At 40.7% G+C, this 25311-nt stretch overlaps 1 non-coding gene across 1 annotated transcript; it reads right to left on the reverse strand.

Moving 5' to 3' along the window:
• Positions 1 to 15519: 15519 nt before the first annotated feature.
• LOC121171916 lies at positions 15520 to 15722 on the reverse strand. The gene has a single exon (XR_005886179.1). It is a non-coding gene; the product is annotated as a small nucleolar RNA SNORA73 family (small nucleolar RNA).
• Between the last annotated feature and the right edge of the window lie 9589 nt (positions 15723 to 25311).

Below are 25311 nucleotides of genomic sequence, written 5' to 3' on the forward strand. Positions count from 1 at the left end.
TTTTATACACTTAGAGCTATAGAGCACTAATGTATGTAATTGAAAAATGCAAGTAGGAGGGTGATCTGTGCTCATTTGTTGTAAGAATCAATGTACTTACTACCCTACATGTCTGTTGAGTCAATGCAGTCCCCACCAAAATTCAAACGTCATTTCTCTGATAGAAGAAAAGCACTAAAATTTATATGGAACCTAGAAAAAAAAATCTAAGGCAAAAAGAACAAAGCCAGAAGCATCTCACTACCATATTTCAAACTGGACCACAAAGCAATGTCAATGGAAATAGTATGGTAAAGGCATAAAAATTGACACATAGATCAATGCAACAAAATACAAAATCCAGAAAAGATATCTATGGTCAAAACTTATCTATGACTCTTGTCAGAAGTATCAAGAATAACACTGTGGCAGAAGTCTCCGTAATAGATGGTATTGGGAAAACTGGATATCCATACACAGCCAAATAAAAATGTGATCTTTTTTATCTCATACCAAATTTATAAATCAACTCAAAATAGATGTCAAGTTTAAATATTATACATAAAACTAAAAGATTACTAGAGGAAAACATACGGAAAAGAAACATGACATTGATCTAAGCAATAGTTTTTAGATTTAGACCCCAAAATTGAATAAAGCAAAAGACAAATGAGTTTGCATTAAAATAAAAATCTTCAGGCATCACAGAACACAATGACAATGAATTATGGGGATTGCAAACCAAATATCTGATAAGGAATTAATATTTCAAAAAATAAATGAACTCAGCTGGCATGGAGTCACAGCATGTTAATAGCTCGTTTGTGGTGTCGGTATCTTATATGGTTGCTGGTTTGAGTCCTGGCTTCTCCACTTCTTTACCAGCTCCCTGTTAGTGACTTGGGAAAGCAGAGGAGGATGGTCCAAGTCGTTGGGCCCCGTACTCATGTGGAATACCCAAAAGAAGCTCCTGGCTCCTGGTTTAAGACTGGCAGTTAGGGAGCATTTGAGGAGTGAACCAGTGGATAGAAGATCTCTGCTTGTCTCTCTGTTTTTATTTTTCTCTCTGTTGTGTGTGTATGTCTCCCTCCCTGGTTCCTTTTAACTCTCATATTCAAGTAAAAATAAATATTTTTGGTAGCTATTTTTTTTTCATGTGTCACAACCAATTAAACAACACCATATCTACACTAATGTAGACTTAGTTGACAGGAAATTCACAAGACATTTTTTCCTAAAGTAGAAAACAATCTAGTTGAGATGGCAAACACTTTCTTTGATGCAGTTACATATTGTTTAAGGAAATATAATCCTTGTAAATAAATTTCACAATACGCATGAGTCCACAATAAATTTCACAATATGCAGGAGTCCATGTTTCTGAGAAGTGATTTGTTTTTTATCCTTGGCCAAGATTCTTTTGGAACACTTTCTCATGATTAGATTGCTTTCAACTTAAAAATAAATTAAAATTAAAAATTCCTCAAAGAATAAATGACCTACCTTGTTCCTGAATCTATTTTTTAATGATAAAATAACATTGCCTTTTAAGTCTTTATGTCACTGTAAAAGTACAGCAGCTCTTCCACTTACCCACTGAACGAATTCAGCATGTGAATACATTCAACTGGATTCTTCCTTGTAAATTATGTCTCAGTGGAACTACTCGAATCTTTATCTTTCTGTTTAAGGGAACTCTGTAAAACAGGTTTGGTGTAGTTATCAGATGTGTATAAAAACATTACTATGTAAGAAACATTTGTATTTAAAATTTTCTCTTTTTTTACAAAACACTTTAAAAAAAAAGATTTATTTATTTTTTATTGCAAAGTCAGATATACAGAGAGGAGGAGAGACAGAGAGGAAGATCTTCTGTCAGCTGATTCACTCTCCAAGTGACCACAAGCTGCCCCAATCCGAAGCCAGGAGCCAGGAACTTCTTCTGGGTCTCCCACACAGGTGCAGGGTCCCAAGGCTTTGGGCCATCCTCCACTGTTTTCCCAGGACACAGGGAGCTGTATGGGAAGCAGGGCTGCCGGGATTAGAACCAGTTCCTATATGGGATCCCAGTGCGTTCAAGGCAAGGACTTTAACCACTTGGCCACTACTCTGAGCCCTACAAAATATTTTTGTTTTTCATTATACAGTTTTGTAGGTTTAGAGCTTCCTTCCTATCCTTCATTCCCTCCCTCCCTCTTTGTCCCACCCCCATTCACCCTTGGAATTTACAACACAAGGAAAAGGACTAGAGCCTTAAAGCTGTGGTCACAATTCCAAGATTCTGCTCTTTACTTAAGTGTCATGACATTTAGGTATAGGCAATGGTAGAGAAGTTAGTATCTTGTTGTCGCAGAAAATTCAACAGTTTCATTGGGAGTTCCTCTTTATTCAGGAGTAGAGATGCATACAGAAGTGTTTCTTTGTTTCCCAATACTCTAGTCTCCACTATATTCCAGTTCCTTATGAAAGTATGCATGTATATTGGTGTATATATATATATGTAATATATAGATAGATAGATACAATATATATATATATGTCATGAGGGTTGCCTTATATCAGAGAGAGCATACAATATATACAATATTTGTCTGTTTGGGACTGGCTTATTTCACTGAGCATAATGGTCTCCAACACTTTGCTGCAAATGGTAAAATTTCCTTCTTTTTAATGGCCATGTGTTCCAGAGAGTTGATGCACCATAGTTTCTTTATCCATTCCTCTTTCAATGAGCATCTGAGTTATTTCCATGTCTTTGTTATTGTGGTTTGTGTTGCTATGAATATAGGGATGCAAGTTGCTTTCTTGTATATAGGTTTTACTTCTTTGTGATATATATTACCAGGAGTGTGGCTGTGGGGTAGCTGAATTTTCAGTTGTTTGAGCACTCTCTATACTTACTTCCATAGTGCAGGTCCTAGTTGACAACCCCACCATTAGTGTAGTAGAGTACTTATTCTCCCACATCTTCGCCAGCAGGTGTCTCTGTATGTAGGCCATTTTCACTGGAGTTAGGTGAACCTCAATATGGCTTTTACTTGTACTTCCTTTATTGCTAGGGAGCTTGGGCATTTTTTCATATATCTTTTCGCCATTTGAATTTGTTCTTCTGAAAAATAGCCGCTCATTTCCTCTGCCCATTTCTTCACATTGCTCATTTTGCTGTTGTTGAGTTTCTGAAGCTCGTTGTAAATCCTGGATATTAGTCCCCTCTCAGTTGTATAGTGTGCAAAGATTTTCTCCCATTGTATTGGTTGTTCTTTGCTTTGTTGATAATCTCTTTTGTTGTAGAGAAGCTTTGTCATTTGAGGTAGTTTCATTTCTTTATTTTGGTTTTCACTTTCTGTCCTTTTGGTGACTTTTCTAGGAAGTCTTTGTCTACATCTGTATAATGTAGAGTATTACCTGTATTTTTCTCTTGTAGTCTGATGGTTTCTGTGTGAAGATTTAGGCCCTTGATCACTTTAGATTTGATTTTTGTATACAGTGAAACATGTGAGTCTTGAAGCTTACTTTTTTTTTTAAAGATTTATTTTTATTATTTTTTCATTGGAAAGGCAGATATACAGAGAGGAGAGACAGAGAGGAAGATCTTCCGTCCGATGATTCACTCCCCAAGTGAGCACAACGGGCCGATACTATGCCGATCCGAAGCCAGGAGCCTCCTCCGGGTCTCCCACGCGGGTGCAGGGTCCCAAAGCTTTGGGCCGTCCTCGACTGCTTTCCCAGGCCACAGGCAGGGAGCTGGAAGGGAAGCGGGGCTTCCGGGATTAGAACTGGCGCCCATATGGGATCCCGGGCGTGCAAGGCGAGGACCTTTAACCACTTGCGCCACCGCGCCGGGCCCGAAGCTTACTTTTGTAAGCAGAAATCCAATTGTCTGAATATCAGTTGTTGAAGGACCCAAACCTATTTTCTTGGGTTATTTTCGGTTCTCTTGCAGAAGATGTGTTGGATATACATGTGTGGGCTCACTTCCGGTGCTTATATTTTGTTTCTTTGATATTCTTTTCTATCTCTGTGACAGTACCAGACTTTTTTTTACGACCACTGTACCCTATAGTGTGTATTGAGATCTGAAAATTGTGATTCCTATAGTTTTGTTTTTAGACTTCAAGATAGCTTTAGCTATTCACAGTCTCTTGTGTTATTAGATGAATTTTTGTGTCATTTTCTCTAGCTCTGAGAAGGCTGTTGTTGGGATTTTGATTGGAATAATATTCAATCTGTACATTACTTTTGGTAATATGGACATTTTTAAAGCAGTTCTTTATATTGAGTAGTGTAAGTTCTTTATATATTTTGTGTATCAACCTTTGAAATGATGATTTCCGAATTCCTTCACACATTCTGTAGATTACATTTCTGTTTTGCTGCTTGATTCATTTGTAATTCAAAAACTTAATCTGACATAATTTCAGTTTACATACATATAAAATGATTAAATAAAATGGTAAAATCAAAATTGTTATATATATATAGTTTTGTGCACTGTGCTTTTGGAATCATATCCTGGAAATGATTGACAAGGCCAAAGCTCATATTTTTCCCCCTATGTCTCATCTCAGGAATTTTATAGTTTCAGGTCTCTTAATCTTTAAGTGATTTGGTGTTCATTTTTTGTGTATGCATTACATTTCATTACTTTGTATATATATACATTAAATTTCAGTACTTCGTATTGGAGATTCAAATCTCCCAAAACAATTTATTTATGATACTCTTTCCAAACTATATGTTCCTGATACCTTTGGGAGATTTGATGACCGTTTATGTGTAGGTTAGTTTCTAGTTGCTCTATTCTGTTACATTTGTGTACATATATGATTTTATGTCAGACAAGTCATACCGCTTTGCTTAACTGCTTCTGCTTTTCATATGTTTGAAAATCAAAAATTTGCTTTCAGGTTTTTCTTCTTCCTCAATGTTGTACTCAGGATGTGTACTCTTTAAGGCCACATACACACTTTAATTTGTTTTTCTAGTTACGTTAAAGTGTCTTTGGGATCCAACATGGTAGTCTAGGGGCTAAAATCCATGCCTTGAAAAAATTGAATTTAAAATGCATAAATATTTAAATGTAAGACTTAGAACTATAAAACTATTAAACAAGAATAAGGGAACTGAGCATGGCAAAGTGGTTTTTGGTGTTTGGATACAATCACAAAACAAATTGACAAGAGGGGACTCAAGATGGCAGAATAAGGAAGGACACGCTTAAACAGATGGAGAAACATTAGCCAGTGTGAAGCAGAGAGGGCACATTCCAGGAAACAGGAGAGGACAGAAAGACAGCAGAGCGATACCTGGAGACTGACAGACAGAGGAAAGCAGCAGAGACAACGGTATGGTGTTGCAGTGATTGATATCCCAGCAGCATTCAGTCAGCATCAATCTGAATTGCAGCAACAGCCATAACTCCACCAGCAGCAAGGTGGGAAGGGACATACACCAGGAGCTCAGGAGGTGAACCCAGAAAAAGAATTGCCCATCCTGCTGGTCTGTTTGGCATGACCAGGAGCAGAGACAGAGCAGCAGGTCTCAGAAAGGCAGTGTGGGAACTGGGTAGAATTCATAGCCTCGTCACCACCCAGAGCTGAATTGGGTGCCATTTTGTTTAAGGAGGCAAAGGCTATGGGGCAGGACTGTGCATGCATTGAACTGGGATTAAACTCATTTCTGGCTCAGTGACCTGCAACAACGTGGCATCCTATAGGTTCTACCCAAGCTAGGTTTGGGTAGCCCTCAGACCTGATGAGCACAAGAGCACTAGTAATGGATTTGGTGGGGTTTTTTTGTTGTTGTTAGTTTCATCTCTTCAAAATACTTTCTTATTAAATTCTTCAGTGATTCATAGATCATACAAATCATCATTTTCTTCAAGGAGGCTTTCAATTTTCTTTTTCATTTCTTCAGCGACATATTACTCATTCAGTAGCATGCTATTTAATTTCATGGCATTGTTAATTTCTTTTTCTTCCTATTATTAATTTTTTAAATAAGTTTTGTATTTTTATTGGAAAGTCAGATATACAGATAAGAAGAGAGAGAAGAAGATTTTCCATCCACTAATTCACTCCCCAGGCGGCTGCAAGGACTGGAGCTGCATGGGCCAGAGCTTTACCGATCTGAGGCCAGGAAACCAGGGCCTCTTCCACATCTCTCATGCGAGTGCAGGGTCCCAAAGTTTTGGGTCATCTTTAATTGCTTTCCCAGACCACAAGCAGGGAGCTAAATGGAAAGCAGAGCCACCTGGATTAGAACCAGCGCCCATGTGGGATTCTGGCAGATGTCAGGCGAGGACTTAAAGTCACTGAGCTACCATGCCAGGCCCTGTTATTGATTTTGTTTATGGCTTTTCATTTAAGGCAATGTATAGTTAATATGTAAGGATTCTATCATATCTAGAAGTAAAGATACAATGCATTTTGCATATCTATTTCCAGACCAAAGATGAACTCCCAGTGAAACTGTTAAATATATCTTGACAACAGGATGCTGGACTCTGTGGCATTGTTCATACCTGCAATGATGGACATATGACTGTGTATGAAGGACTATCACATAAATAATAATAATATAGGATAACTCAATGAAGGGGGGGGGAAATTGGGGCGGGGGATGGAAATGCCAGGGCATATGAAATTGTATCATAAAATGATACAAATAATGATAATAACCATAAGTAAAATTAAAAAATAATTTAAAAAATTGACAACAAAACATGTTGACATGATCTGGTGCACTAAGCTGGTGGCTAAAGTCCTTGCCTTGAATGCACGCCGGGATCCCATATGGATGCCAGTTCTAGTCCTCTTGGCCATGTTTTCCATCCAGCTCCCTGCTTGTGGCCTGGGAAAGCAGTTGAGGATGGTCCAAAGCCTTGGGACCCTGCACCCATGTGGGAGACCCAGGGAAGGTTCCTGGCTCCTGGCTTCTGATTGGCTCAACTCCAGCTGTTGCGGTTGCTTGGGGAGTGAATCAATGGACAGAAGATCTTCCTCTCTGTCTCTCCTCCTCCCTGTATACCTGACTTTCCAATAAAAATAAATAGGCCTTTAAAATGAAGTAATATTTTCGTATTAACAAAAACCATGTTGACAAATATGAGTGCATTAAACTAAAATGTTTTTCCTATATAATCTACAATGTGAAAAAATATTTTCAAACTATATGTTACAATTCATAAAAATTTGGAAGAAAAACAAGTTATCAGAAAAAAAAACCATTAAAATGCAAAATTGGAGTAAATATTTGTTACAGAAATTATGATGTTATTTGGGGTGTTTGTGCTCCAAATTAAGTGTCTGAGATTTTAAGGCCCAACTCCACATGTGATTATAGCTCCCAGTTAATATGTACTCTGGGAGGTAGAAAGAGATGGTTCATGTATTTGGGTCCCTGCCACCCACACGGAAGCTGTAGATTCAGTTTCTGGCTGTAAACTGATGATCTGAGGCACAGCTTCCAGAGCATGAAGAACATGACCTGTGGCTTGGTTGGATGGTCCAGAGAAAAAACATGCCTTCTAGCCAGTAACAATGTCTTTTTTTTATATAACAATGTCATTGTCGGGTGGGGGAGGGGGGGAGGGACTGTCGAGACTGCCCTTCTCCCTTCCCCTTTTCCTAGTCTATATAAGTTTGTACTCACTTTACAATAAACGGGCATGTTTCATCAGATTACCCCTGGCCATTCAGCACGAAGAACACCGTCGCCTCATGCCTTTGGTGGTTTTGGGGTCTGATGGCAGGAAATTTCCAGTAGAAGAGCTTGGCCAGGAGAGCTGTACAACTGGCTGTGCCCTCCATGGTACCAGACATCCTCTACAGATCTCAATGAACTGGTTGTCATATACCTATGTATGTCTGTGCATGCCATCTGCTACTTAAGTTTACACAACCAAAGTTTTGACATGTGTACTCCATGGTCAGACTACAGATTTTGTGATTTTCACCATGGTAGAAGCTTTCAGTTTAGTGGTTCAGTTGGGGGTCTCCAAGGAAAGCTCACCAGAGGTGAACCCAAACATGACTGCTGTGTGTGCCTGTCAATGAGAGGTCCAGTTGAGCCTGTCACCCATATCAGCCTACACACACACTGGTGGTTGTGGTTACCAGATAATTTATGTTCTCTGCCTCATCTCATATGCAAACCAATGGATGCTGTGGCCAAAATGAACCCAGCTCACTACACACTCAGCCATCACACACATCAGTGTGAACAGCAGCCTAGTTGAAATAATCCACAATAACCTCCACCAGCCTTGCCTTGAGACCCAGTTCCTGTGCATATCAATATGTGCAACAAACTAGTCCAATCCGTTTACTATCCCAATCTTGAACACATCAATAAATATTGGAGGTTAGCTTGGCACAACTGACTCCAATATCCAATCCATACTTATGCTGCCAGGTTGCATCACCTGTCCAGCCAAGCCCACTCGCAGCCCTGGTTCCAATGATTACCATTGGGAACTGCAGCATATCAGAGGGGTACCCATAATTTCCCTTCTATACACATTCTCACCCCGGATCTTGCACTCCCCAGATAGTTCTGCTGTCTAGCCTGACAGGACTTGCCCCCAGTCCCAGCACCTGCTAGCTGATGTTGCAGCTTGTACTTACTCAGACTCATGCATGCACCAGTGGGTACTGTCACTTAGCCCAGTTTGGCTAACCCCTATAACTAAGTTCATACGCAGGCCAATGGACTTTGTAACCCTGGCCAGCCTGGTCTGCCCCCAGTCCTAGCTCTCATCAGCAGGCTCAGTGGCCCAGTAGGGGAGGCCCTGCAGGTCCCCATATTGGTTTTGTCCCTATCCCAGCTCTTACTTGTGCTGGTGGGTGCTGTGGCCCAGTCTGGCATGTCTCACCTCACCTCACCATTCACTGGCTGAAACCTGATTTACCCAGTCTGCCCCCAATCACAGCTCAGGCTGGTAGGTGCTTCAGCCTAGCCCATCCTGGACTGACCCTCAGTGCTGTCCCTAATGTAAACTAGCTGGTGTTGCAGCCCAACCTGGCCTTCCTGCACCCCATCCTGGCTCACTTCTGCCAGTAGGTTTTAGGGATTGCCAAGCCTGGCCCACCCCCAGACCTGCGTACCATGCATGCCAGCAGTTACTGTAGCCTGGCCTGGCCTGGGCTGGGCTGCTTCCAGTCTTGGTCCCTGTGCTCACCAGCAAGGATGTTGTCACCTTCCGGTGGCAGATCTTGTGCACACTGGTGGATTCTTGGCCTAGCCTGACTTGTCCCACCTGTTGTGTTGGCAGGTGCAGCAGCCTTGCCTGACTGCCCCACACCCATCCTTGCTCTTACTGTTGCATGCTACAGCCCAGCCCTGCCTGGCCGGCTCCCAGACCCATTGCTCACATGGTACAGTGATTGTTAAGCCCTAGCCCAGTCTGTCTTACACAAATCCACTCTGGCTCCTGCCAGCACCAGCTGGTGCTGTAGTCTAGCTCAGTCTGGCACACATAAGACCCAGTCCGCACCCAGGTTGAGGAATCCTGCAGCCATGTCCAGCCTGATTCACTGCCTCCATTAAGGCTCTCAAACTCACTAGTGGGAATAGTCACGTAGCTAGGATGTCCCTTTGGCCCCCGACCAGAATTGCTCCCATCCACAGATTTTGCACATGGTGGTGGTTGTTCTGTCCCATCCTGGCAGTTGCTATCCCTGGCTTGACCTGTGCCATCAATGCTGCATCCTGGCCTGGCCCATTCTGAGTCCTAACTCTTGCTGGTGGGTGCTGTAGCCTAGTCCTGCCTAGCCTGTCTCCATGCTTGGCTTTCATGTAAATTGAAAGGTGTGATAACCTAGCTTAGTCTGGCCTGGCTTGCACCTGATCCTGAATCTGTGCATGCGAGTGTGCTATGGTTTGGCCCAATTCTGCCTATAAGCTCCTCCCCCAGCCAACCCACACACTTGCGCACAAGTGAAGCAGTCCTGCTCAGCTTGACCAACACCTATCCCTGACTCACATGCTCACCAATGGGAGCAACAGCCCACCACTGGAGCCCTCCAAGTTCCTCCACCAGGCCCACTCCCAGACCAATATCTCATGCATACCAGTGGGATCTAGGTCCATATCCCAAATAGTCTGCTCTCTTTTCTTGGCTTTTGTACATGTTTGTAGAGTGTACTTGCTGGCCACATCAAACACAATTCTTTTTTTGAAACATTTATTTAAATGTTTTATTGGAAAATCAAATTAACACAGTTCATGAGAGACAGAGAGGGAGATCTTACATCCACTGATTCACCCCCCTAATGGCTGTAATGACTGGTACTTAGCTGATCTGAAGCTGGGAGCCAGGAACCTCTTCCAGGTCTCCCACATGGTTGCAGGGTCCCAAGTCTTTGGACAATCCTCAACTCTTTTTGCAGGCCACAAACAGGGAGTTGTATGGGAAGCTGAGCTACTGGGAGTAGAATTGGTGCCCACAGTGGATCCCAGAGCATTTGCATTGAGAACTTATTCAGGTCCATCACACCCAATTCTTTCCTGCAACAACGAGTGTTGCAGCCTGGTCCAGTCTGGCCATTTCTCAACCCTAGCACACGTGAATTTTCGTGACTTCCATGGTCATTCATAGCTGGGCCCATCATCACTCCCAGACCCTTTAGCAGCTGATATGGCAGTTCCACAAGGTGAGCCCATGTATCACCAACAGTATCTGCTCCCAGATCCAGTTCTCTCACATGCTGATTACTGTGTTGTCTCAGGCTGACATGGTATGCACTGTGCCCCAACCTAGTGGTGGTGGTTGTATGGTCAAGCCCTGCCCATCGGCCCCTAGTAGTGGTTTTCATGTGCACCAGTTGATGGTGGTTGATACCAGCCAACCCAAGTTAGGTATGCCAATTGGACAGATGCTTTGTGTGACTGAGTAAGTTCCTTCGGATTCACTCTTCCATACCACCTGGTCTCACCCTCCTCATTCACCTGTAAGTTCAGTAACCTGATTGATGGAAGTTCCCAGAAGTCACTCCTTACCTCTCATGGTCTCTCTCAGCAGTAGTCCCTCCCTTATATCCCTGGATGCCCTTCGCAGAACAATCCATAGCTCTCAATGTTTGTCAGCACACAGATCCTCAAGACTGGTCTTCCAGAGTCATATCATAACAGCCTGATACCTTGCCCACCTGCCCAGGTTTCATGTATGCTCAGGTGCGGACCCCCAGATCCCATCTGCTGGTATCTCCCCACACATATCTTTTTTTTTTTTTTTAAGATTTATCCACCTTTATTGGAAATTCAGATATACATAGAGGAGGAGAGACAAGGAGGAAGATCCTCCGTCCGATGGATCATCCCCCAAGCAGTGGTAACAGCTGGAGCAAAGCCAATCTGAAGCCAGGAGCCAGAAGCTCTTCCAGGTCTCCTGCGCAGGTGCAGGGTCCCAAGGCTTTGGGCCATCCTCGACTGTCTTACCAGGCCACAAGCAGGGAGCTGGATAGGAAGCAGGGCCGCTGGGACCAGAACCAGCGACCATATGGGATCCCCAGCACATGCAAGGCGAGGACCTTAACCAATAAGTCATCGCGGCAGGCCCTATTTGTGTTTTTGAAAAAGGCATCTATGCTGGCACATTGGTATGATTAACACAAATTTGGCATTTATTAGACTCAGAATGCCTGCCAGGTATTAATTGTTTTTCTCACAGCAGTGTAACACTTGTCTAGGTACTGTGAAGTTTAGGCAGTTGCCTACAGCTAGGGCAAAAATACAATTCTTATTCCAGTTTGAGTGGGTGTTATTAAGTAAGAATTTAGTCATTTCAATCCATGTACCATACAATTTGCCCATTTTAAGTATACAATTGAAGGTTTTCCTATATTCACAGAATTGCACCATCATCACAATTTCATTTGGAACACTTTTATCACACCAGAAAGAAATCTATAGGCATATTAATCAAGCCTTTTTGTATCCTACAGTTCTGATGCTTTACCATTTTAGGCTTGGTTGACCCTTGAAGTCTGCCCTTCCCAGGGCTAGCCATTTACTGAGATGGTAAATCATCTCCCTAGGAGAGAACCTCCTGTATGCTGATTCAACAACTCAAACCCTGTAGACATCACCAAGTGTTCAATTAGGCTGTCACATTCTGGGCTAATATTTTTCTGTTCTAATCAACCAAGAACTTGCTAAAATTATTCAAACTAGCCAGTTCTAAACCTGCTTACTATACCTCTCACATCCTTTTCTGTAAAACTACAATAAAGCTTTTTCCCATGTAATTGCTCCTTGCCTCCTAACTTACCCGGGTGTGCCATGGTCTGTCCCCTCATCTTAGTAATTCTAGGTAACAAACTATTATTTCAATGGCAACAATCTGATCTACCGGCCTCACTATAGTTGAATAATAATAAAAACTTGTATTTTATTATAATATCCTTTCCTCATTACTTTAAATTGTCCCCATGTTCTCCAGCTACAGGCAACCATTAATCTACTAACTTATTTTTTTGTTTCTATACAGTTGCCTATTCTGGACATTAATCACGCCTTTTAATATCCTTCAAATGTTATGCTTTGACATCTGGGGAACTTGTTAGCCAGGAACGACTACCTTTCCCAGGTCAAGCCATTTTCAAAGATGGTAAATAACTCATTGAGGAGGGTTCCATTCATTTGCAAACTAACCAGCTCATATCCCGCCACTAGATGAAATTATACAATATGTAGCTTCCTGTGATTTGCTTGCTTTCACTTAGTGTTATATATTGGAGGCTCATTGATGTTACAGTATTTATCAGCAATTGTATGGATATACCACATTTATTTATCTGTTTATATATCCGCCTTTTTGTTTATTATGAATGATACCATTGTGACCATTCTTATTCTAGTTCTGGCCTGTATATGTATTTTAATTTCGCTTATGTACGTAACTAGATATGAAATTTCTGGGTCATTTGGCAGCTCTCTTAAACTGTTAAATGTTTACACACAAATTAAAGTGGTTGAACAATTTAACATTTTAAATTAGTGAATGAAGTTTACAGTTCCTCTCTATTTTCATCAACACTTACTATTTTCATCATTTTTAAATTACAGTGGCTCTCATGGATATGAGGTTAAGAAACTATCTTTTAGTCTATATTTCAGACAAGACAAATTTCTCCTAATTATACTGGACCAAAGGGTAGCCATCTGAAGGACCAATGCTTAAGTAAGAACCTGCTTTATTAAGGAACAATGCTATTAGTTACTTCTTTTCTGCTCCAAACAGGCATTAGAACTCAAGTGCCTCCCTGTTACTATGTATGACTCGCACCATGCATACTTGTGTAGCTAACCACACCATTCACTGTTTTTCCAAGCAATGTTGACTGGGAACTCAGAGATTATCTCTTCTTGCTTAAAAGCTCTGTGTTCCACTGGGGGGAAAAAACATCATTTATAGATACTTATAGCAGTAAACTTGCTTTTCTTAAGACTTATTTATTAATTTTTTTGAAAAGATAAATTGGAGAGAGAGAGAGATCCTTCACCTGCTGATTCACTCTCCAATCTGGGGTTCCCTTGTAGGTGGTGGGGGCCCAGTAGTTGTTCCATTTTTTATTGCTTTCCCATGTGCATTTAGCAGATAGCTAGATTGGAAGTGAAGCAGCCAGGACTCAAGCAAGATACCGACATGGCAGGTGGCAGCTTAATTCACTGCACACTGCGTCAGACACTAGCAGAAGACTTTCAGTGTTATTTTTAATGTTTTGCTTAAAATGTAAACGTTCAATACTTTGTTAAACAAACAAAATAAATATTAAAAGCACAACGAAATATGTCCTCATTTCTGTTAGAAGAGTTACTGTTATAATGTTTGTCACTAAACACACACACAAACACACGCATGCATATACACAACATAGGAGCACCTAAATATGTGAGGCAAATATTAGCAGATCTAAAGGCAGTGATGCACTGGGTGGCAAGAAGAGTAGGATACACTAATACTGCACTTTCAGCAATGGAGAGATCATCCAGAGAGAAAACAAAGAAGGAAGCAACGGATTTAAACCAAAATGTAGGCCACATTTTTCTAACAGACATACATAAACTCTTGTGATCGATGGTTGCAGAATATAATCCTCTAAAGTACATTCAGAACATTCTCCAGGAGAGATTAGGTGTTTGCCATAAAATATATCTTAACAAGGTTGGGATGATTAAAATCATATCAAAAATATTTCTGACCACAGTAGTATGGAATTAGAAGTCAATAATGGAGGCTTGAAAAATTTACAAATATATAGAAATTAAATAATATTCTCCTGAGCAACCAATGAACTAAAGAAGAAATTAAATGAGAAATTTTAAAATATCTTAAGACAAAGAAAAATAACATACCAAAACATATGAGATGCAGTACTATGACATCGCTTATAGCAATGAATGCCAACACAAAAATAAATCTTATTTAAATGACATAGCATTGCTCTTTAAGGTACTAGAGAAAGAACAAACGCAGCCAAGGCTAGTGAAAGGAAGGAAATAACAGAGGTCAGAGTACAAATAAATAGAGACTAGGAAATAATAGAAAATATCAACAAAACCTAGAGTTTATTTTTTGAAGAGATAAACAAAATTGACAAACCTTTGCCTAAATTAAGAAAAAAGAAGATCTAAATATATAGAACTAGAGGGGCCCGGCGCGGTGGCGCAGTGGTTAAGGTCCTTGCCTTGCACGCCTGGGATCCCATATGGACGCCGGTTCTATCCCTGCAGCCCCGCTTCCCTTCCAGCTCCCTGCCTATGGCCCGGAAAAGCAGTCGAGGACGGCACAAAGCCTTGGGACCCTGCACCCGCGTGGGAGACCCAGAAGAGTCTCCTGGCTTCGGATCGGCATAGCATCGACAGTTGTGCTCACTTGGGGAGTGAATCATGGGACGAAGATCTTCCTCTCTGTCTCTCCTCTCTGTATATCCACCTTTCCAATAAAAAAAATAATAAAAATAAATATTTAAAAAATATATAGAACTAGAAATGAAGGATACATTTAAATCTATACCATAGAAATTGAAAGGATAGTGTGAAATAACCATGATAATTATAGATCAACTAATTGGACAGCCTAGAAAAAAATGGATAATTTTATGTATGCATACAACATGCAAAGATTGAATCACAAAGAGTTAGAAAAGCTGAATAGAGAAGTAGAGTAAGGAAATTAGATCAGTAATAACACATCTCCCTGCAAAAAAGTCCAGAACCAGATGGTTTCGCCAATGAATTCTACCACTCATCTGAGGAAGAATCAATAGCACTCCCCCCTCAAACCCCAGTTTCCCCAAAATTGTAGAGATAACTTCTGAGTTCATGCAGCCAGCAGCATTAAAATAATATCAAAGACAAATAAGGTCATTACAAGATAATTATAGGCCAATATAGTTTTTAAAGATAGACACAAAAATCCTTAACAGAACACTAGCAAACTACACTTATCAACACATTTTTATTTTTTTCGAGAAGAAAACCATTCATCAAAGCAGTAAAAAACCACAGGAGGCAGAGACACACAAAACATTCGAGAAATGTTTCCTGCATGATTTGTCTTCCCAGTCGCAGCCCAATGGACTCTGGGAAGCTGTAGGAATATGCAGCTGCAGACTCAAGGCCTGGCTTTTTCTTCAACATCATGGAGGGAGACTGTACATCATGAGGCAAAGCCCCGTGCTCCCCTACACACCAGGACAAGACACAGGGAGACTGACCTTCCTGGGTGTTGACATTGGGCTAACAGCACTTTAAAGGGATCATGCAGCACAATCAGGTGGGATTTATTCCAAGCATACAAGGATGTTTCAACATACACAAGTCCATATATGTCACTACATTATCATACGATCAATAGATATGGAAAATTTATTTATTTAAAGATTTATTTTTATTATTTTTTTTATTGGACAGGCGGATATACAGAGAGGAGAGACAGAGAGGAAGATCTTCCGTCCGATGATTCACTCCCCAAGTGAGCGCAACAGCCGATCCAAAGCCAGGAGCCTCTTCCGGGTCTCCCACGCGGGTGCAGGGTCCCAAGGCTTTGTGCCGTCCTCGACTGCTTTCCCAGGCCACAGGCAGGGAGCTGGAAGGGAAGCGGGGCTGCCGGGATAGAACCGGCGCCCATGTGGGATCCCGGGCGTGCAAGGTGAGGACCTTAACCACTTGCACCACCGCGCCGGGCCCTAGATATGGAAAATTTATGTGAGAATACTTGACATCCTTTCTCGATAAAAACTGTAAACAAATCAGATATGGAAAGAATGTACTTCCATTGGAAATACACAGCTAATATACTTACTCAATGGTGAAAAGTTGAAAGCTTTGTTTCCCAGACCAGAAAAAAACAAACAAAAACAAATAAACAAACAAAACTGCTCACTTATCACTTCTTTTCAACAATAGCACCAGAAGTCATAGCCAGAGTAATTAGGCAAAAAAACGGAAGAAAACCATTCAACTTGGAAAGGAAGACATTTTTCTTGTTTGAAGACATGACTCTATATATAGAAAGCTCCAGCAAACACTCCGCAGCCTATCCCTCCCCTCCAAAAATCTGTTAGAATTGATAAGTTTAGTAAAATGGTAGTATGTAAATTGAATACACACAGATTGATACCATTTCCATACTATCGGAAAGCAAATAAAATTTGATTTGCAATAGTATAAAATTATGTAGTTTAGCCATGGAAGTAAAACCTCTATACTAAAAACTATGAAATGAAATTAGGACCCTGCTAAGTGGCACAACAAATTAAGCCATTGCTTGTGTGCATTTAAAGTTGGGGTCCTATGTCACAGTTTCAGTTAGTCTCAGGTGATTTGTTTCTGGTCCAGCTTCCTATTAATGTACCTGGAGATGAAGAATGGGTATGACTGCTTTGGCCCCTGCCACCATAGTGGGAGCCTAGGATAGTTTCTGGTGCCTTATTTCAAGTTGGCCCAGGTCTGGCCATAACAGCCATCTAGGGAGTAAACCAGTGGTTTCAAGTGATAGCTCTGTCACTATGCTTTCAAATAAATAAATCTTTAACCAGAAAAATGGGAGTCAGAGTGATGGTGCAATTGGCTAATCCTCCACCTGCAAGTGCCGTAATTTCACGTGGATGCTGATTCATGCATTGGCTGCTCCATTTCCTGTCTAGCTCCCTGCTTGTGGCTTCTGAAAACAGCAGAGGATGACTCAAATCATTGGGACATTGCACCCACATGGAAAACCTGAAGGGGCTTTAGGATCCTGGCTTGGGATCGGCTCAACTCAGGCCATTACGGACATTTAGAGAGTGAAATAGCAAATGAAAGATCTTGGCCTGTCTTTTCTTTTCTCTGTAAGTCTGTCTTTCCAATAAAATAAGTAGACTTTTAAAAATTCTTTATTTTACTAATCTTGGATTTCCATTCTTCTCTTCTCTCCTCAAATTTCTGTCTCCCCATCCACCACTGATTTCCCCCATATCAATACAATAGTATCGTCTTTCACAATCAGTCATAAGTCCATCATTCTGCTATTTAAATATATCCTGACATTGTAGGCATGGAAAATGGCAGAGTCCAGCATCCTGTTGTTAAGATACATTCAACAGTATCTTTGGGAGTCCATCTTTGATTTGGAAGTAGAGATGCACACGACATTGTACCTTCACATTTGTATGTGATGCTCTCTACCACACAGTTACTATATATACCCTTATATGAAACGCCATGAGACAAAATCAACAACAGATGGAAAAATAGAAATGTTTTTTAAAGATTTATTTTTATTATTTTTTCATTGGAAAGGCGGATATACAGAGAGGAGAGACAGAGAGGAAGATCTTCCGTCCGATGATTCACTCCCCAAGTGAGCGCAATGGCCGATGCTATGCCGATCCGAAGCCAGGAGCCTCTTCCGGGTCTCCCACGCGGGTGCAGGTTCCCAAAGCTTTGGGCCGTCCTCGACTGCTTTCCCGGGCCACAGGCAGGGAGCTGGAAGGGAAGCGGGGCTGCCGGGATTAGAACCAGCGCCCATATGGGATCCCGGGCGTGCAAGGCGAGGACCTTTAACCACTTGTGCCACCGCGCCGGGCCCGAAAAATAGAAAATTTACAACGTGAAGTTAAATAACATGCTACTAAAGGACCAATGTGTTGCTGAAGAAATGAAAAAGAAAAATAAAATACCTTCCTGGAGCAAACAATGCTATTGTGTGACCTATGAGTCAGTGAGGAAATTAATAAGATTAACAAAAACATTTTTGAATGAATTAAAGTAAAAAACAATATCTAACCTCATGATATGTAGCAAAAACAGTATTGAAAAGTTTATTGATCTTGTATTTTGCATGAAATTTGTCTTATATCAGAAAGAACATAAGTTATTTGTCCTTTTGTGATTGATTTATTTCACTAAGTATAATGGCCTCTATTTGAGACCATTTGGTTGCAAATGGTAGAATTTCATTCTTTTTAATGCTTGAGTAGTAATCCATGAAGTAGATGTACCACAATTTCTTTATCCACTCCTCTTTTGACAGGCATTTGGGTTGTTTCTGTTTTTTTGCTATTATGGATTGTGTTGCTGTAAATTCAGGATTACAGATCCTTTCTCATATGCAGATTTCATTTCTTTTGAATATATTCCCAGGAGTGGAATAGCTGGGTCATGTGTCAGGTCAATTTTCACTATTCTTACCACTCTCCATACTGACTTCCATAGTGGTTGTACTAGCCTATACTCCCATCAACAGTGAACAACAGTACCATTCTTCCCATATCCAATGCAGGCAGGTGTTGTTATAAGAGTTCTGAATGTAGGTCAGTCTCACTGGAGTTAGGGAACCTCAATGTGGTTTTCATTTGTATTTCCCTGACAGCTAGGGAGCTTGAGCATTTTTTATGTATTTTTTCACCATTTGAATTTGTACTTTTGAAAAATACCTGCTCATTTCCTCTGCTCATTTCTTCACAGAGTTGGCCATTTTGTTGTTGTTGAGTTTCTGAAGCTTTTTGTAAATCTTGGACATTAGTCCCTTCTCAGTTGTGTAGTGCAAAGATTTTTTTCCCCATTGTATTGGTTGTTCTTTGCTTTGTTGGTAGTCTCCTTTGCTGTACAGAAACTTCTCAGCTTAATGTAGTCCCATTTGTTTATTTTAGTTTTGACTGTCTATGCCTTTGATGACTTTTCTAAGACGTCTTTCCCAATTCCTATATCTTAAAGAGTGCTTCCTATGTTTTATTCTAGTAGCCTGATGGTTTCTGGGTACAGATCCCTGATCCATTTAGAGTTGATTTTTTTAGAAGATGACAGGTTTGTATGGGGGGAGTCTTCCTTCTTACCTCTTCAGCCTGTTATCCAATTGTTCCAAAAGCATTTGTTGAAGAGACCAGGCTTTTCTCCTGGATTATTTTGTTTCCTTGTCAAAAAATGAGTTGATTGTACATGTGTGGACTCCCTTCTAAGGTTTCTATTCTGTTCCATTGATCTTATTCTCTGTTTCTATACCATACCAGACTGTTTTGATGACCACTGCTCTGTAGTTTGGCTTAAGTCTGGAATTGTGATTCCTCCAGCTTGATTTTTATTTTTCAGGATAGCTTTGGCTATTTGTGATCTCTTGTGTTCCTTCCATGTTTTCACTGGATGCAGGGCCAATGCTCGTGGGCTATCTTTCACTGCTTTCCCATTTATATTATCAGGAAGGTGGATTGGAAGTGGAGCAGCCAGGACTCAAACTGACACGTAAAAGGGATGCTGGCACTGAAGATGGTGGCTTAACCCTTTGTGCCATAGAGTCATGTTCAATACCTTTTTAAAGAACTAGGTCTTCTACCAATAGTTTCAAAGAAGAAAATTACCTCCCCATTTCTTGCTTCTATAATCATTCATCTGTCATTAAACTACTGCGACATTATTCAGACTCTTTTCTGCTTCATTTCGTAAAAGTAGAAGCATAGAAGCATCCCAAATTTGTTAGGGTCAGCATCAAACTTTTGTCGGCAGTGGTAATAACAGCTACTCCCCTCCCCAATCTGCTGAGAATGTGTGATGCTTTGTGGTTTGCAACGTCCCCAGCAAGAAGGCCACCATTAATGAGGTTAGAAAAATGATTCTGGAGAAAAGGAGAAATAATGGGCAATTGGCATACTTGCCTTTTTTACATTTTCAGCTCTTAGTGGGAAACAAGATAAGGGTTTTCCCTGGTCATCCTGAAGTTTTATGTGTGCAATAACCTGAACTTTTAAAAAAATACTGTTTGATTTATCAGCCAGCATGACTCATGGGATTCTGTTCAAAAGTGTCCTTTCTTCCCATCCATACCCATTCTGTGGCAGCTGGAGTTGCCCTTGGAGCATCAGCTGAATTTGCAAACCATTTCCAGTTGCCATAGTGATAGTAGCAAGAAGCAGGCTTCTACCTTACTGAGGTTTGGGTAGGGTGATGGCTCGCCTCCTCTCCAGGGTATTTCTGTCTGAAAAAACTATTCTGTTACCAACTGACAACTGGATACAGGTGGTCATTACCTCTCCATCTCATGAGTAGCTGATAACCTTTTCCCAACAGATAAACACAGGAAAGAGCGTCAGAGATGGGATTGAGGACCTAAAACAACAATCTCAAGGAATGCTGGCCTTTGCTCTAGCATCCTCTGACACAGTGATGGAAGGACATTAAGGGGAAAAGAAGGTAATTGACTATATTTCCCATTTACAGTATGTCTCAAAGTGAATTATCATCATATTCTGCACATTTACCAAGTCCCATGCATTGAAAAAGACATGATCCCCAAACAATTGTTCAGGTAATTTTAACATCAATAACTCCATCAAAGAATCTGTTTGTATGCCTTTATTGTTTTTCAAGATTTATTTATTTGTATTAGAACCTCATATTTACAGAGAAAGTAGAGGCAGAGAGAAAGATCTATCGGTTGGTTCACTCCCCAAGTGGCTGCAATAGCCAGAGTTGAGTCAATTAAAAAGCCAGGAACAGGGCCCGGCGCGGTGGCGCAAGTGGTTAAGGTCCTCGCCTAGCACGCCCGGGATCCCATATGGCCGCCGGTTCTAATCCCGGCGGCCCCGCTTCCTTTCCAGCTCCCTGCCTGTGGCCTGGGAAAGCAGTCGAGGGCGGCCCAAAGCTTTGGGACCCTGCACCCGTGTGGGAGACCCGGAAGAGGCTCCTGGCTTCGGATCGGCATAGCATCGGAGTGAATCATCGGATGGAAGATCTTCCTCTCTGTCTCTCCTCTCTGTACATCCGTCTTTCCAATAAAAAAATAATAAAAATAAATCTTAAAAAAAAAAAAAGCCAGGAACAAGGAGTTTCTTCTGAGTATGCCAGGTGGGTGCAAGGTCCCAGGTTTTGGGCCATCCTCCACTGTTTTCCCAAGCCACAAGCAGGGAGCTGGATGGGAAGTAGAGCCGCCAGCACATGAACTTGTGCTCATGTGGGATCCAGGGATGTGCAAGGAGAGGATTTCTACACTAAGCTGTCTCGCCAGGCCCCATGAGATAATCTTAATTATTCTTATTTAGTGTATGAAGAAACTAGGAAACAAAGAGATCATATGAATGGTGTCAGGATTTGAACTCAAGAGTTTTTTTTTTTTAATTTATTTGTTTGAAAGGCATTGAGAAGGAAGGAGAAAGGGCGGAGGATGAACTTTATTTTGTTGGTTTGTGCCTTAAACCATGGAGAAAACCAAGGCTGAACCAAGCAGCCAAGAACTCTGAGTCTCCTACATGGATGGCCAGAACCAAGACTGATCAGTATCTGCTGTCTCCCAGGTGTATTAGTAAGAAGATGGATCAACAGTGAAGGAATCAGTATAAGAAGCAGGTGTCCCAAGTGGTGGGTTAAATCTATATGTCACATCATTTGATCCTGGATATATGTTTTTGAGCCGCCATTCTGTACCATCTTCCCTGGAGGTCAAATTCTTACATGGTAATAGGTCTATGTGATTTCAATCCAACTTTTCCGCAAATGTCAATTTCTGTTACCAGATGTCTGAGTGAAATTTGAAAGGCTCAATTTCTCGTTCTCTGGGAGATGCTATTAATATCCTCTTCTACATGCTGGGTTTTCTTTGATTCTAAGACAGCTGTGAGCAAGTCTGTTATCTCCTATTGCCCCTATCTTTCATTTCTCAGACACGTATCTCAAACGGCTATGCTCCATGAGTGATTGCAAGTTTTCAGCAGCAGCAGCAGCAGCAGCAGCAGCAGCATCCACAGCCTGCTAAATAAACCCACAAAGTGCCCCTGAGTGCTCTGATTCTCTTGTTTGGGTAGAAACACCAATGTAATTCCTGAGGGAAAGTGTATGGAAAGTGAGGAAAGGTGCATGGAAAGCATAGAAAGGAAGTTAGCAGTATTTCAGAGACTTATTTATCCTTACAACACACTATGAAATACTAGTTACCCCATTTTAAGATTGAGAAAATGTGCTCACTAGGGTTGAGTAAATGAACCAAAGTCACCCTGTGACAGAAACTGGGCCCTTGTCTTAAAAATCAGCTTTCTTTTATCAGGTTAGCTAGTTTATTTTTTCCTTTCCCTGATCCACTATCCACTTACCTAATTACTTTTTGTACCATCCTCTTTACAAATCTCCTTTAAAACATTTATTTACTTATTTAAAATTCAGTGTTAAGGAGAGACAGGCAGACAGAGAGATCTTCTGTCCTCTATTTCACTCCCTAAATGGCGATAACATCTAGAGCTAGGCTAATTTGAAGTCAAGAGTCAGAGACTGGAAGTTGCTTCTGGATTTCCTGGATGATACAAGATATCAAGCACTTGTGCCATCTTCTGCTGATTCCTTGGGAACATTGGTAGGGAGCTGGATCAGAAGTTGATTGACTGAGCCTCATACTGGCACCCATAAGGGATATTGATGGCACAGGTGACGACTCTATACACTATGCGTTAATGCTGGCCCCAGACTTCTCTATAGAATTTATTATTAGTTAAAATTACCTTTTGTTTTATTTTCTTTTCTCTCTACACAGAACATAAAATGATAATACAAACTGCAGTGCTTAGGGCTAAGTTCAATGAGCGTTTACTGAAAGAAAACAGTGATGAATTAGTATTGATAACCATAGTATTCCTACAGAAAAGAGCCAGCTTCTGGCAGGAGGAAGAAGTCTGCGTTGTTTCAGATACCTGCAATCTTTCAGAATAGTCTCTGAGTTTCTCTCTACCAGTGAGTACCTTTGCACTAAAGGATTAATGGATGCAAATAAGTTCTTCTGACTTTAAGACTTATAACTGCTTGCTTAAGGAATACAGAAGCTATTTGAAAGAAGTAATGGTGTTGGCAAGCTCTTGGATGCCTTGCACTTGGCCAGCCATTCAATCATTGTGTTTGGTACGCTTCACTTTAACACCACCTTGTCTCGGTTGAATCCCTGAGGTAGTGCTCTTTCCAGGTCCCCAGTATCATTTTGGTGGGTCCAGAAACGCATTCAATTAGCATACTATTTCTGCAGCTTTGTCTTGAATTGTCCTGTCTCCTACAATAATGTTTCTAATGCAAAGCCTCAACAGATGGGTCAACCTTCTCTCTGAAAATGGAGGGAGATCAGGGATTATGATCCTCATTTTACAGGCGAAGAGAATGAGACTCAAAGAGTTGAAGTGGCATTTTCAAAATCATGTAACTTATAAGTGATAGAGCCAGGACTTATGATGTGTGTGCTTAGACAGGGACTGATAATTGTCCATGATTTCTATCCTTCAACAAAGAGCTGTAATAAAATTTACCTTTTCCAGTAATTATTGCATAGGGTTATACCCAAGTGACTTGATGTTGGCCAATGACAATAACTGATAAAATGGGGACAGTGATCCCTTCCTTTATTTTGGACTTTCTGGGATGAATCCATCATAAGGTGATTTTCAGAATAGAAACCACTGAGGGCAGAGCAACGTAATAGAAGTCAGGATCTGTTTTTACCATGGAATGTTTTGAGAGCTTTTACATTTAGATTTCTCAAAATGAAAAAAAAAATGTGTGTTACTCAAATCATTACTTTTAAGGATTTTTCTGTTGCTTATCTGAATTCATTCCAGTGCTCAATTATGAAATCATTGTGTGTGTTCCTTATTTCTAAAAAGAGCAACATTGGAAGAAGTCTAGCATCTCATCTAAGCTAAAGTTCAAACTTATTCTACCCATACAATTTTCTATATACTGGAAATTTTTGTGTAAGATAGCTAGAACAGGAATTGCATTGATTGAAATAAGAGCATGGAAACTGGATCTCTGACCATTCGGTACCTTTTGGTTGCTCACATAAGGAGTCCCTGTGGGATCCCTACTGAACCTCTAAGGCATCTGTGTAAAAAATTTAAAAACCAATAAATCTTTCCCTCAATCTCATAGTTACTTCTACCTCTAGTTCTCTGGATATGAGAACTTAGAGTACACTCGGTATTGGATTGGGTGCTCTCCAAAATGCTTGCACCCTGTTTCTTTTCTCTCCTGGTTATTTGAGAGAAAATTGTACTCATGGCTGCTTGACATGCCAAATTCATCCCTGGCCTAATTTTTCTCAACCAGCTGTTGGTGGGAGGAAGAAGGGTGTGTTATCCCAGATACTTACACTCTTTTAGAATAATCTATGAGTTTCTGTCTACCAGTGAGTTCCTTTGCACTAAAGGGTTGATGGATGTAAATAAGTTTATCATGCAGACTCACGTATTGTTTCCTAAATACACAATACTGTTTCATTTTATTAGTAGCTGTCTGCACATTCTGCACATATTATCTTACTGTTGCACGGAATTAACAGTGATGTGATTCAGGAGGAAAAAGCAGGAGGTATTGGGGAAGATGATATTGGGGATCTAAGAATGTCAAATCTTGCCCCACTCCCATTTCTTTTCCATAATATTCTCCCTCCTTACAAGGTCTGAAATGGAGATCAAACCATAACCAGCTTAGTATAAAGATAGAACATAAACATAGAAATATGGTGAAATCAAGGTTGAGGTTGCAATTTAAGGTTGTTCTTTTGAAGAAATCTAAATCTTTTGATCATAATGATGCAGATTTTTACTCCTTTCTTGTGTGGTTGAAATGTCTAGAATACTTTTAGTCTCAAAAGTCTCAAAAGTTGGTGGCAAAAGATATCTTACTTGTCTTCAGTGTAATTAAATATATTTTATAGATGTTCTTTATCAAGTTGAGGAAGTTCCCTTCTATTTTTATTGTGCTTGACAATTTTAAAATAATGAATTGATGTTGAATTTTCTCAAATATCTTGTTGCGTCAATTGATTGTGTGTTTTTTTCTTTATTCTGATGATATTATCGATGAGTTTTAAATGTTAGAACATTT

This window comes from Ochotona curzoniae, unplaced genomic scaffold (genome assembly GCF_017591425.1).
Source record: "Ochotona curzoniae isolate NIBS_2020 unplaced genomic scaffold, NIBS_Ocur_1.0 contig_1274, whole genome shotgun sequence".
Classification (NCBI taxonomy): Eukaryota; Metazoa; Chordata; class Mammalia; order Lagomorpha; family Ochotonidae; genus Ochotona; species Ochotona curzoniae.